The sequence below is a fragment of the Echinops telfairi genome, unplaced genomic scaffold (genome assembly GCF_000313985.2).
Source record: "Echinops telfairi isolate 266 unplaced genomic scaffold, ASM31398v2 ScPeMD7_7468;HRSCAF=8506_0, whole genome shotgun sequence".
Classification (NCBI taxonomy): Eukaryota; Metazoa; Chordata; class Mammalia; order Afrosoricida; family Tenrecidae; genus Echinops; species Echinops telfairi.
The window spans coordinates 57,111,141-57,119,623 of NW_022111369.1; the positions used below are offsets into that span (position 1 = coordinate 57,111,141).

An 8,483-nucleotide genomic window follows, 5' to 3' on the forward strand; every position below is an offset into this window, starting at 1 on the left:
ATCTGGACTGGGCTGGGATGTTTTCTCAATATTTAATTGCTCTTGTATATATATATGAGTGTCTCTGGATTTGTCTCTCTAGTCTACACAGACTAACACAGTGATGTTTTGCTTTCTTCGTGAATGATGTTCTTGATTTCCTCCCACAGATCATCAGGTCTTCTGTCGCTAGTGTTCAAGCAAGCAAATCTGTTCTTGAAATTTAGGTAGGATAGACACAATGTCATATTTTGCCTCTTGTGGACTCGCTTTCATTTTCTCCCGATTCAACCTGAACTTACAATTAGTGGTCTGTTCCACCAGTCAGCTGCTGGACTCGTTTAGTTATTGATACTAACCTTCTCCATTGTGCTTTCCCACAAATGGGATCCATTTGATTTCTGTGTATTCCATCTGGAGAAGTCCGAGTCCATTTCACCATTGGTATTGTTAAAAAATGTATTTTCTATGAACAAGTCATTTGTCTTGCATAATTCTATCATGAGATCTCCTGTTTTGTTTCTATCAACAAAAACATATTTTCTAACTACTGATCATTCCTCTTTGTTTCCAATTTTTGTATTCCAATCATGAATAATGATAAATGCATACTGATTGCCTGTTGCATCAATTTCAGACTGAAGTCATTGGTGAGGAGGACTTGAAGTATTTGCTGATGAAGATCAAGGATTGCAGCCTTTGGTGTGGATGACAACTCAATGTAAAGAAGACCAAAATCGTGACAACTGGGCCAATAGGTAAACTTTGTGAAAAATGAAGAAAAAACTGCAGTCATCAATGGTTTCATCTATGGAAGCAGCTGTGAGGAAATCAAGAGACCCATTTCATTAGGTAGATCTGCTGCACAAGACCTCTTTTATTAGGTGTTGGAAAGCAATGACATTTCTTTAACCATTCCGGAGCAACTGACCCAAGCCATGGTATTTTTAGTTGCTCGTATGCATGTGAAAGTCGGGCATTGATAAGGCTGACCAAGGAAGAATCTATGTGTTTGAACTATGATGCTAGCTGACAATATTGAAAGCACCATCTACTTCCAAAAGAACAAACTGATCTGTCTTGGAAGAAGTACAGGCAAGATGCTTCTTAGAGCAGTGATGGGGCAACCTGCATCTCCTTTACTTTGGGCATGTTTTCAGGAGAGACCAGACCCTGGAAATGACAGTGTGTTTGGTAAAATAGAGGAGCAGATAAAAAAGGGGGGGGGGATGGCCCCCAACAAGATGGGTTAACACAGTGGCTGCAAGCCTGGGCTCAGACCTGAGAACAATGATGAGGATGGCGCAGGACTGGCCAGTTTCGTCATGTTGTACAGTGGGCCACTGCGCATCGGCAGTGACCTCATGACCCTGTACAACATTAACGTCCTTGCAAGGGGAGCCCAAGGGTGCCATCAACAGTTTTTAGTGACAAGGAGTCTTAAATGTGCTGGTTTCAGTCTACTCAAAAGTCAAAGGTACCTTGGGAAATAAGCCTGGTGATCTGCCATTTGCTTCCAAATGTCAAAACCTTGAAAACTCTTTGATCCAGTTATACCGTGGACACCTGGTGTTTTTATAACTCGGAATCTACTTGAAGCATATAATACTAACAACATACTTGAAAAGTTCAATTGTAGCAATGTAACATTCACATTAAAATAGGGGCTAGTATTTTGTAACCTTGCAAAGTAGTTAGATTATATTGTCTTTATTTTACGTAGTTGTGATTTTATCATATGGTGGTGCAACTACACACAGCACAATGGAACTCATTCAGAATTGCAGCCTCGATTTTAAAGCAGTATTTTAAATACAGAGAAACAATGAAAAAATGTAAAAATGTTAATTTTCCAGCAGTACTCACATACTATGGTTTAAAACAATAAATAGAGACATAAAGTGATTTAATTTTATCCCTAAAAAAAGAAATACTTGGCCATAATCCTACCTTCTCATGATGCTTCCTGTTGAAACAAAATAAATGAACTATACCTTTACCCAGAAGAAGAAACACCTGAAAACAGCTTTTTATTTTATTTTAAAGTTGGATATGTTGCTAACACCTTAAAATATTTTATTCCTCTTCTCAGTTTGAAGATATGGAAAAGTCATCTCATTTAAAATCATTTACTTATAATCCATTCAGCATGTATCTTCTTCCCACGGACAGCTCCAGCACTTGTGATATCTCAGTCAAAACTGTCTACTCTCAGGAAGCCTAAAATATTTTGCTTTATTTCAAATCAAACCTGGATAGAGAATCAAAAACAAAGTAAATTGTACCCATCATCAAACCAATAGGTGAATATAAGGGCACTTAAATTATATATATATATATATAATCTGATTAATATTAATATCAATAAATTAATGTTTTATATACAATTTGATTAGTATATGTTGGTTTTCTACTTTGTCAAGGCTGCACAAAGACAGGTCCCTGTCATCTAGAGAGTTTTATCATACTGTGACCCACATAGGGTTTTGTAGACTGTAAGTGTTTAGGGGAGCAAATGGCCTCATTTTCCTCTTTAAGGCGGGTTGTAATTACTAACCCAACATTTAACTAGTGGCTTTAAAGAAAATGTAATAGTGGCTTTTAAATTAGTATTTAAATCATTGAAGGAAAGTTTTGTATTACTAAAAAACTGCAAAAGAGTACTTTTTATCTTAAAGTATACCCGTATTTTGTATTACTACAACATTATGTAGAAGGAAACATTGTTAAGTTACTGTTAGTTGACTCAACATGTTTCCTTTGCTAGCTAAATTTTCTGTTAGGGAGAAGCTATGTTTAGTAAAAAGTATCTTAAGAAATCAATATCATTACTCCTGGGATCTGTTTAAAATGTAGAATAATCTTGCTGAATGACTTCCATATTCAAAATTGTTTTTCACGAATTGTCTTAAGTAATTTGCCTACCAGAGCAACTGTTGTAAAGAAAATATTCATTTGCCCTAGAGAATTATAAATCTAGAAATAGAAATACCAAATATATTTTTAAAATTCTTTTTAAATTATCAATAGTCAGTAACATGCAGAGGATAATGAATAACACCTGGATATATTTTTGGAACCCTGGTTACAAATTAGGCTGAAAATGGAAAGTTCAGGAGTTCAAAACCACTAGCAGCTCCTTGGCGAAAGAGAGGAACTTCAACTCCTGTGCAAATATGCTTGACACACTGGATGAATGTATGGATTATGATAAGAGATGTAAGAGCCCCAAGGAAGGTTTTTGGCTTTTTTTTTCAATTAGTCTCAAAACCTCTCAAGGGCAGTTTGACCCTGTCTTGTGGGGTTGCCATGAGCCACGGTCGTCTCATTGATAGTGAGTTTAAGTTCAATGTGTTGGTTGTTATCATTGACTGTTCAAGCCATTTGCCATTTTTCTTCGCAAAGCTCAGAACCTTTCTCTTTATATACATAATCTGAAAGCTTCATTGGAGCTTGGTTTGCTTCAATCCCTATTTTTAAACCTCAGTTTAAACTAAATGAACACACAGTTGCCAATTCCTGGCCTTACACATCTATATTATTGTATTAGTTGCTATTTCTGATTCATAGTGAACCTATAGTGCACAGGAGAAATGCGGCCAGATCCGTCACCATCCTCATAAGCCCTGCTATGGATAGCCACTATGTCAATCCCTCTCACTGAGTCTTCCATTTTCCACTGATTCTCTAGTTTACCAACAGTAATGCATTTAGATAGATAGATAGATATTGAGGAATATTGTTCACCTGGGGGGCTATGTTGCTAACAGCAAGATCAGCGCTTCAAACCCAGCAGTCACTTCTAGAGAGAAAGATCATTTTTGCTCCTGTAAGATTTGGTCTCAGAACCCTTACAGAGCAGTTTGGCTCTGTCCTGTAGGGCCCTATGATTTGGTATTGACCAGCTGGCCAGGGTGAAGGACCTAGACTCTACTTACAAATCATGTATTCTACAGATAGCGTTAATTGCTAATCTAGATTGTCAGGCTAATATTAGGGGGGAGGTCTAGTTTTGGATACTGTGTGCTGTGTGGTTGGATCAAAAATAAAGGTTTGAAATGAGATGCCTTTTTTCTTACTAATAAGAACACAATTTTTGATAAGAGACCCTGTTGTTGTTGAGTGATTTTGACAATTACCCCTTAGGATTTCCCAGGCTGTAATTTTTTTAGGGGGGAGAAGATTTCTGGTCTTTTCTTCTGAGAAGTGAACTGGAGATTTTGAACTACTAAACTTCGTGAGCGGCTAATTGAGTTACAATTGTGCTGTCAGGGCTCTTGTGAGAGACCATATTATTTTCTAAACCCATGTTCAAAAAATGTTTATCTGCATGACTTAGAGAAATCATTTAACTTCTCAAAACCTACTTTTCTCATTAATAAATGTAAATAATGATCACAATCTTATTGAAGTAATGGAGCATGTGTTAGGACTCTAGGACAAGACTGTTAACTACCTGAACTATGTACTATTTCATGTGTCACCAACTACCTTGACTTTGAATCATGAATATTCCATTCATGTCAGAGCAGAACTGTGCTCCATAGAGTCGCACATGGTTGGGTGATGGAATTAGAACACCAGAGTATTCTTATGTGGCACCCATGGGTGAATTTTAATCTCCAACCCTTTGGTTAGCAGTCAAGGGCATTAACTACTCTACCATTGACTCCATTTTATGTTTACTTATAATTTATTCACAACTATAATTTACATCCTTTCTTAGAAAGAGAGAAGTTTCAGAGTTAAGACGGAGTTTCTGATGCTGTTTTGATGGTAGAAATATTGATACCTCAGTTATCAGCAAAAACTAAAGAATGGACACTGTTTCATCCTTTTAGGATTTGTGGCAAAGGACGATGACAGCATTGTTTGATTTTCTTTGGAGCCCAGCAGGACACTCTTTCTGGTTTGTAATTTTCTTTAAAGGAGTCATCTGATTGTCAGGACCACCCAGAATAATCTCCCTATTCATAAATTCAAAGCATATACTCTACTCACTGCTATTGAATCAAGTCCAACTCATAGTGGCCCAACAGGACAGAGGACAACTGCCCCTGTGGATTTCGGAGGTTTATGAGAGTCAAAAGCTTTATCTTTCTCAGATGAAGCAGCTGTGGTTTCGAATTGCTGACCTTGTAGTTAGCAGCCCAATGAGTAACCACCACTTCTTGGCCAACTAATTTGAGACTTTAATTACATCTGCGAAATTCCTTTACCTTTGACATGTAACTATGGTTGCCTATTAAATGTTTTTTAAAGATACCAATTGCATCTGAATTTTCAGGTGAACTTTATTTTTTTTCTGACAACCTCTTGTTCTTCCAAATTTTCAGAGCACAACTACTTACTCAGCATTGTGCTTACCTCCTGCATAACATCAAACTCCTTAATGTCTACCTCTAGTTCCAGTTTATGGTTCCAGAATTGTAGTTAATAACCAGAGCCATGTGTCTTGTTTAGTATAAAAGCATTATTTAAAATTTCTATTTACTTATAATTGCTGTGGGTCCTGTTTGCTACTGTCTTATGTTCATTCCTAATTGATAGTTTATTTCATATACCTATCGCCTGAGAGAAATCTGGTGGTTCGGTGGTAAAGTGCTCTCAGCTATTGAGAAGGCTAATGGTTCAAATATGCTGGCCACTTCATGAGTGAGAGATGGGATTGTCTACTTCTATTAAGATGTACTACCTTGGAAACTCTATAGGCAGTTCTGTTTTGTCCAGTAGAGCACTATGAGTCAGAATCAGCTGTATGATAATAGACCATTTCATTAGCTATGTCTTGCTTTCACTTGCCTCCCTATACAGATGGGCAACTTGATTGACTATACTGATAGCAACAATACACAAGATCTTAAACTACTTCTTTCCTTGATCTTCAATCTATAGAGTTCTTCTATATTTGCTGAAGTTCATATATCTTTCATTTACTCTGGATGTATTCCCCAACTCTACTAATTGGTTTCAATGACTTTGCAGATCTCTAGTCCATGCATTACTATTAATGATGCAATTTGTCTTTTTTTGCTTTTCTTGTTTATTTGCTGTAGGAGTCTAGCAAACTATTTTAAAATTTCACTCATTATATTAGAGAAATGAATACTATTCTTTACTTATGAGAACTTGGCAAACACAACAACCTTGACTTTTCTCTTGGTGACCTCAGAAGTAATTATCTTTTAAAATCCTTCCTCTTTCTCTTCTGTGAGTAAGAAAGATTGTCTAGCTTCATCTTCAAGGCTTAATCTTTGCCTGAGCTCTCTTATTGCTCAAACATGTTTTAAGCTTGTCATATCCTGTCTTTCTAATAGCTGGACCAGGTCAAAAGTATGATGGAGCTTAGCTACAGATTTTGGACTGAAAATTCATATTCTAATGAAAGAAAAAAATGTTTTGTGGCTTACAAACTCATAATATTCATTTTTAAATCTCTCATTGGGAAATTGCCAATTTGTCACATTCAGCTATTCTGTATCTATTTATACATCAATTTGTACTCCACACATGTAATCATTTCCAATTCAAGGACATAATATTTTTTATGATTTCATCCCCAGTATATAGTGCTTGATGCATAATTGTATTGACTGCATGTCCATGGAAGAAATAAATCTTAAGTTTTTCAAATGCTTATACTCAAGTGCATTGTTCCATAAAAGTTTGCATGTTTGATCCAGAGTACTGGGGGTGGTATCCAGATCTGTTACATAAGATTACTGTTACACAAATTACTGTCACACACTAATTTAAAAATTAATAAGAAGATCTTGTAGGAGAGCACATATGTCCAATGATAATTATTCATATCTCCTGACTACTTATTATGAGCCAGATTATGATCTAAAGTAGAAGTTGGTAATTTATAGGAATGAGGGAATAATGCACAAATTGGTCTTGGAGGCAATATAGTCAGAAATCTCCTCATAAGCAAGGCTATTGAGACTATGTATAATGTATTTTGGACATTAGAATGGAAAAATACTTGCAGAAGGATGCCATATTTGGAAAGTAAAAGGTCAACAAAAATAGAAAGATTCTCACTGAGAAGGACCAACATTGTTTTTAGAAACCATTGAGTCAGTTCCGACCCATAGCAACTCTAGACCACAACAGAAGGAAACACTGCACACTCCCACAGCATCCCCACACTTCTTCCTCCCACTAAGCCCATCGTCGGTGCATGATGTCACTCCAACTCATTGAAGACTTTCTTCTTGTCCACTGTCCTTCCACTTTCCCAACCATACTGTCCGTAGGGACTGCCATTGCCACCACAGAGTGGCTCCAGCACAGCAATGATTGTGAGAATGGTCCAGGAACAGGCAGCCTTTTATTTTGCTGTACGTATAGGGTCCCTAAGAAACATAACCATCATAAAATATGTTTCTTTGGCTTTTAGAGGCATCCTCAGTTCTTGTCTCCCCATTTGAGTGTTTAACTGTATTACTATGTCTGTCAAATGCCACTCAGCATGGATTGATAGTACCACTCACCTACTACAGTATGATTCCATCAACTTCATTCATGCCCTCTACCAGAAAACCTTTCTAGCCGCAACAAGGCTCAATGCACTGCTTCAAGTGTCAGCAGAGAAATGTATCTTTTGAGGAGGAAACATGCACTATATGACCCTCCAGTATTAAATGATTGCCATGCTAAAGGAGGCAAAATAGATGGTCTGTACTAATACATTTAGTAAATAAATCTACTGAAATTAGAACTCAGATTGAGTAATTACACATTCTCCCCCCTCCCCCACCCGGGGAGAGCACAAATGCAGTCCCCCACTACCACAAATTATGCCATCAAGTTTCCCGCATTTGGGGAAATCTCAGGGGTCAGCACATCCGCAGTGCAATGGGTGAGCCTCGCCCTGGGAAACCACCTTCCTGATCCTGGTGTTGCCCCTGCCAGGTAAGTATTACACATTCGTTTAAAACATGATAAATACATAATCTATTGGAAAATCTCACCTATCTGCTCTCCACAGGTATCACTGGAAATTCTCCTAAGTGAAGGATGCCATTTTCAGGTAGAAATTAACTTTAAAAAATTTAAGCTATTTAAAAAAGGAACTCTCTTTTGAAAGAGTGCCAGTTTTGCTGTTTTACCCTTGCCAACCCCTCCACTAGACTCATGCTAATGGCTTGGAGGTGACTGGAGGAGGAAGTGCTGAGATAATGCTGGCACAGGTGCCTTTGAAACTTCAGGTCTTTATTCTGTGGTTTCACACCAGTGTATCTTGGTATTTCTTTTCTCTTTAAAAAAATAGTTTTATTGGTGTATACTTCACATATCATACAATTTAATGGTTCAATCACATTAAGAAGGGTTGCACAGTCATTGCCACAATTGATTTCATAACATTCTATTCTTGTATTCATTGCTAATAGCTCCCCGTTTCCCCCCAAATCAACCCTGTAATTTCCTTGGGGAATGATTAAACTGTTTACTGTCTCTATAGATTTATCTATTCTGGATTTAATATACAGAAAACT

General features: G+C 37.2%; 1 non-coding gene across 1 annotated transcript; it reads right to left on the bottom strand.

Moving 5' to 3' along the window:
• Positions 1–7,744: 7,744 nt before the first annotated feature.
• LOC115873439 lies at positions 7,745–7,907 on the bottom strand. The gene has a single exon (XR_004048436.1). It is a non-coding gene; the product is annotated as a U1 spliceosomal RNA (small nuclear RNA).
• Positions 7,908–8,483: the final 576 nt, after the last annotated feature.